This window comes from Elephantulus edwardii, unplaced genomic scaffold (genome assembly GCF_000299155.1).
Source record: "Elephantulus edwardii isolate Elephantulus edwardi_28Jun2011 unplaced genomic scaffold, EleEdw1.0 scaffold00061, whole genome shotgun sequence".
NCBI classification, from domain to species: domain Eukaryota; kingdom Metazoa; phylum Chordata; class Mammalia; order Macroscelidea; family Macroscelididae; genus Elephantulus; species Elephantulus edwardii.
The window spans coordinates 3,938,742-3,945,313 of NW_006399811.1; the positions used below are offsets into that span (position 1 = coordinate 3,938,742).

At 40.2% G+C, this 6,572-nt stretch overlaps 1 protein-coding gene and 1 pseudogene across 1 annotated transcript in view; both read left to right on the forward strand.

The window, feature by feature from the left end:
- PAPPA2 (pappalysin 2) overlaps positions 1 to 6,572 on the forward strand; it is a 475,277-nt gene that overhangs the window by 198,022 nt on the left and 270,683 nt on the right. The window lies entirely within an intron of this gene.
- On the forward strand, positions 3,087 to 4,333 carry LOC102865267 (annotated as a pseudogene).

Consider the following 6,572-nt stretch of genomic DNA (forward strand, 5'->3'; position numbering starts at 1 on the left):
GAAATTTAAAAAGAAAGACAATATATAAAAATATATATAATGTATATACTCCACCAGGCTCTCTGAGGAGAAATGTGGCATTAGGATTGGAGGAAGATTCATCAACAATCTGTGTTATGCAGATGACACAGCCCTGTTTGCTGAAACTTAGGAGGACCTCAAGCACTTGCTGCAGAAGGTCAAGGACTGCAGCCTTCAATATGGATTGAAGCTCAAAATCAAGAAAACAAAGATTCTTACCACTGGGTCAACAGATGGTGAAGAGCTTGAGATTGTTAATAGCTTTAGTTTGCTAAGCTCCACAATCAACACTCTCGGCACCAGCAGCCAGCAAATTAAAAGACTAGGAAAAAATTAAAAGATTGGGAAAGTCTGCTGTTAGAGACCTCTCCAAAATACTGATAACCAATGATGTGAGTATGGAGACTAAAATGCACCTAATACAGGCCATGGTCTTTGCAAGTACTTACTGTGCATCAGAAAGCTGATAGGAGAATGGATGTCTTTGAGCTATGGTGTTGCAGAAGAGTATTGAATATACCACGGACTGCAAAGAGAACAAATACATTCATCCTGGAGTGGGTGAAACCAGGCTGCTCCTTGGAGGCAAGGATTCTGAAGCTTCATCTGACTTACTTTGGACATGTTGCAATGAGGGACCAATGCTTGGAGAGGAACAGTATGCTTGGGAAAGTGAAGGAACAGTGCAGGAGAAGACCTTCGATGAGATAGAATTGATTCAGTGACTGGGGTAATGAGGGTGGGTGTGTCAGAGACAGTGAGATAAGTACAGGAAAGAGCAGAGTTTAGGGCTGTTGTACATAGGGTTGCTATTAATCGCAGATGACTCAACAGCACATAACAACAACAACAACCTGTACTTAACCAGAGTAAATCATTGGGAATTTGAGAATTCTAATATTAGATAAAACAGATACAAATAAACAAAGCAAAAACAACCCTCAATTGCAACTTTTATAAAAGTTAACTATAGTACTTTGAGAAAGAAACCTAGGAAAAAATGTACAGGTCAGGGCTTGTTGATAAGTGTTTACATACAACACCAAAAGTACAGTCCAGAAAAGAAAAATTGTACAGTTGGACTTCATCAAATTAAAATTTTTTGCTATGTGAAAAATTCTGTGAAGAAAACAAGTAAAAAATCTCCAAACTGAGAGGAAATATTTACAAAGCATGGATCTGGCAAAGAATACATGTTTAGTACAGAGAAAGAATCCTCAAAACTAATCAATAAAACAAACAAGCATTCCAATTAAAGAATTGGCAAAGACACAAGCATTTTACCAGAAAGGTTATATAGATGGTAAATAAATGTGTGGAAAACGTTCAGTATCATTAGCAATTAGGGAAGTACAATTTAAAACCACAATGAGATATGACTATCCACCTATTAAAGGAAATTAAAAATAAAGCAAACCAAACAAAATTAGTGACAATCCTAATTGTAAGCAAGAATGCAGGAATTGGTTCTCTCATAAATCGCTGATATTGTGGTTGTTGTTGTGTACCGCCGAGTTGGAACAGACCCATAGCTGATCCAACGCAGCTTTTTCAGAGGCAGTAACTTGGACAGGAAGAGATTGCCCATTTTTCTCCTCCATCTTTCTCCTGCAGAGCAGCTGATGGATTCAAACTGTATTCCTTTGGGTTGGAAGTGCAATTCCTTACCATTAAGTCACTAGAGCTCTCTGATGGGCTACCAGGACTTTCCTGATAGAAAAGCCAAGTGCTACTACTACTCTGGAATGAAGTTTAGAACATTTTTATAGAACAAATATAAATAAAGTGCTGTCAAGTTGATTCTGACTCATAACAACCCTATAGAACAAAGTAGAATTCCCCCTTCCAGTTTTCAAGACTAAATCTCTAAAATTCTTCCTGGAAGAGGCTGATAAATCCAATCCATCAATCCTTCCTTGGCAGTTACTAGTCACACTTTGATCATTGTACCATAGGGCTTTTTATTTACCTACCAGATGATCCAACAATTGAACATTTAGACATTTATACCAGAGAAATGAAAGCTTATGTCCATTCAAAATCCTGTACATGGACCTTTATAGCAACTTAATGAGTATTAGTCTTAAACTGGAAATGACCAAAGTTGTTGTATAAGCAACCGTTGCTGTTGTGTTATGAGTTATCTGAGACTCATAGCAACTCTGTGTACAACAGCTCTAAACCCTGCTCTATCCTGTGCCAATCTCACTGTCTCTGACACCGATAAGCAATGAAAAGAAACAGAGTCAATATACACAACTCGTGTCAATCTCAAGGTATTGCAATAAGTGAGGGGAGGGGGAAGCAAAATGTATATATTATATGATTCCATTTATGTAGTAGTCTCAAAATGATAAAACTATATATTATTGTTGTTGTTTACCGTGGAGTTGTAACCAACTTATAGCTGGCCCACTAGTAGGTTTTTAGAGGTAGTAAATTGCACAGGAGGAGATTGCCCATCTTTCTTTCATGGAGCAACTAGTGGATTCGAACCATTTATCTTTGCATTGGCAGTGAAACTCCTTACCACTAAGCCATCAGAGCTCCCTAGAACTACATAAAAAGAGAACAAATTAGTGGTTGCCAATGGTTAGAGTAAGGCTTCCTAAAGGGGGGAAAGGATTAAGTGAGATATAAAAGGGTAAGAGAAAGGAGAAATGAACGGTTATGGACCAGTTCTCTATCTTCATTGTGGTCTTTCTCTGACTGCTGTCATGTCAGAACCAATTCATAACTGACTCTCCCGCAGGTTTTTGGAGGCTGTGAATGGCACATTTACAAAATGTTCATCTTTCTTTTATGGAGAACCTGGTGAATTAGAACTATCTGCCTTTGGGTTTGCAGGACAAGTCATTATGTGCTCCTAATTAAAAGCATCTCTGCAAAAGAAGATGTGGCATGCTGGGGGGATCTTTCCAGAATGCTCTGTGGCATGCTGGGGGGATCTTTCCAGAATGCTCTGTGAGAGGCTGGGAAGCGACTGCGGCCTGAGCTGCACACAGTGAGGTGCTCCTTCCCGCTCCCCTCCACACCAGCCTCGGCCACCTCAAGGGCAATAGAAAATGGTGAAGGAAACCACTTACTGTGATGTTTTCAGGGTCAAACCCAAGAAGAGTTGAAAAAAGTTTATAGGAAACTTGCCTTGAAGTACCACCCTGATAAGAATCCAAATGAGGGTGAGAAGTTTAAACAGATTTCCCAAGCTTATGAAGTACTTTCTGATGCAAAGAAAAGAGAATTTATATGATAAAGGAGGAGAACAGGCCATCAAGGAGGGTGGAGCAGGTGGTGGTTCTGGCTCACCCATGGACATCTTTGATATGTTTTTCAGAGTCGGTGGAAGAATGCAGAGAGAAAGGATAGGAAAAAACGTTGTCCATCAACTCTCAGTAACATTACAAGATTTAGATAATGGAGCAACAAGAAAACTAGCTCTGCAGAAGAATGTGATTTGTGACAAATGTGAAGGCCGAGGAGGTAAGAAAGGAGCAGTAGAATGCTGTCCAATTGCTGAGGTACTGGAATGCAAATAAGAATTCATCAGATTGGACCTGGAATGGTTCAACAAATTCAGTATTTGTGCGTGGAATGCCAGAGCCGTGGAGAACGGATCAGACCTAAAGACAGATGTAATAGCTGCAATGGAAGGAAGATAGTTCGAGAGAAGATTCTAGAAGTTCACATTGATGAGGATATGAAAGATGGTCAGAAGATAACATTCCATGGTGAAGGAGACCAAGATCCAGGACTGGAGCCGGGAGGTAATATCATTGTTTTAGATCAAAAGGATCATGCTATTTTTACAAGACGAGGAGAAGACCCTTTTATGTGTATGGACATACAGCTGGTTGAAGCCTTGTGTGGCTTCCGAAAGCCAATATCCACTCTTGACAACTGAACCATAGTCATCACCTCTCATCCAGATCAGACTGTCAAGCATGAGAAGATTAAATGTGTATTAAATGAAGGCATGCCAATTTATCATAGACCATATGAAAAAGGGAGCCTAATCATTGAATTTGAGGTTAACTTTCCCAAGAATGGCTTTCTCTCTCCTGAAAAGCTCTCTGTGCTGCAAAAACTCCTACCTGAGAGGAAAGAGGGAGAAGAGACAGATGAAAAGGTTCAAGTAGAACTGGCGGACTTTGATCCAAACCAGGAAAGACACCGCCACTACAATGGAGAAGCATATAAGGATGATGATAATCACCAAAGGGGTGGGGTTCAGGGTAAAACCTCTTAATGGGGGCCGCTGAGTCCACTTCATTTAATATGCAGTAAGTGCATATGTGAAGGACTAAAATCATAATATACTCACTACTTGGCTATTCCACCAATCTTCCACCAACCAACAATCGGTATTATGCAGATGACACAACCCTGCTTGCTGAAACTGAGGAGGACCTGAAATGCTTGCTGCAGAGGGTTAAGGACTGCAGCCTCCAATATGAATTGAAGTTCAATGTCAAGAAGACAAAGATTCTCACCACTCAGCCAATTGGCAGCATCAGGATGGATGGTGAAGAGATTGAGATTGTTCACAGCTTTAGTTTGCTTGGCTCCACAGTCAACACTCTTGGCACCAGTAACCAGGAAATTATAGGCATATTGCCATGGGAAAGTCTGCTGTTAGGGACCTCTCCAAAGTACTGAAGAGCAATGGTGTCTCTGTGGAGACTAAGGTGCACTGATATAGGCCATGGTCTTTGCAATCACTTGTTATGTATCAGAGTTGGACAATGACCAAGGAGAATAGAAGGAGAATTGATGCCTTTGAACTGTGGTGCTGGAGAAGAGTATTGAGAGTACCATGGACTGCTAGGAAAACAAACAGATTCATCTTCGAAAGGGTTAAACCAGGTGGCTCCTTGGAGGCAAGGATTCTGAGGCTTCATCTAACATACTTTGGACATGTTGTAAGGAGAGACTGGTCCTTGGAGAAGGACATCATGCTTGGTAGGGTGGAGGGACAGCACAGGAGGGGAAGACCCTCTATGAGGTGGATTGATTCAATGACTGAGGTAATCGGGATGGGAGTGTCAGATGCAATCGGGATGCAATTGGCACAGGACAGAGCAGAGTTTAGGGCTGTTGTACTTAGGGTCGGTATGAGTCGAAAGCGACTCGACGGCACATAACAACACTTGGCTATTGTTTTTGTTTTAATATTCAACTATAGTAGTATTTTAAATTTAAATGAATAAACTCATATAAAAGCTCCAACCCCCCCATCTCTACACATGAAAAAATTGCTTGGAATTGTGCTTATGATATGTGCATGCATAAACCCACGCATTCTGGGGATATGCACATAAGGGTTATTCCCTCTAAATATAAGAAAATTATTTCACATATAGAAGGTAAACTGTGAATGCTGAAAGAATAAAGATAGGAATGAATGAATAAATGAGCACATTTATTAAATTTGAGTAGTCTCAAGAGATGCTTAAATTATTTCATGAGTGTCTTATAATAAATTGTGGAAGACCCTCAAGATATTGATTTCTATTTTCCCCTTAAACTTCTAAAGAATGGCTGTATTCTCCCATATATTTCCTGGTATGATTTTTAGATGTGGAATATTAAACAGTTCACATACTCTACTCAGTATGAGGTTTCTTGTGTTCTTATCTATTTTTCTTGTCAGTATGTACCATAACTGAATAGATACACTGTTTTGACCTACATCAAGTATTGAATAGTTCAGATTTGGCATAAAATATGGGAGGCAAACATTGAGAATTTTCTTAATGGGCTCTGTGCAAAACTCAAGATTATCTGCTTGGATCAATACATAAATTCCCAGTATTTTGAGGGCAAGTAGAGAGTGATCATGACCTTCTTCAGCAAATGCTTCAGGTCCTCCTTTGTTTCAGGAAGCAGATATAGATTCTTACCACTAGACCAATTGGCAGGACTATGATAGATGGAGAAGAGATTGAAGTTGTTATCAACTTCAGCTTGCTGGGCTCCACAATCAACACTCTTAACACCAGCAGTCAGGAAATCAAAATAAGAATTGCATTAGGGAAATCTGCTGTCAGGGACCTCTCCAGAGTACTGAGAAGCAACAAGGACAGTCTCAAGACTAAGGTGGGTGCGCCTGATCCAGGCCATGGTCTTCGCAATTACTTGTTACTCATCAGAAAGCTGAATGATGACTAAGGATGACAGAAGAAGAATTGATGCCTTCAAGTTGTGATGTTGGAGAAGAGTCTTGAACATATGATGAACCATTAAGAAAAGTAATACATATGTGTTGGAGAGGGTGAAACCAAGTTTCTCCTTGGAGCGAAGGATTTTGAAGCTCTGTTTCACATACTTCGGCCAGCTGGGACCAGTCCTTGAAAAGCACTAATGATTGGAAGGACAGAGGGACAGCACAGGAGAGGAAGACCCTGGGTGAGATGGATTGATGAAATAACTGAGGTAATGAGAGTAGTCAAATGCCTTTGCATAGTCAATGAAACACAGATAGACATTCCTCTGGTATTCTCTACTTTCAGCTAAGATCCATCTAACATCAGCTACAATATCCCTAGTACCAC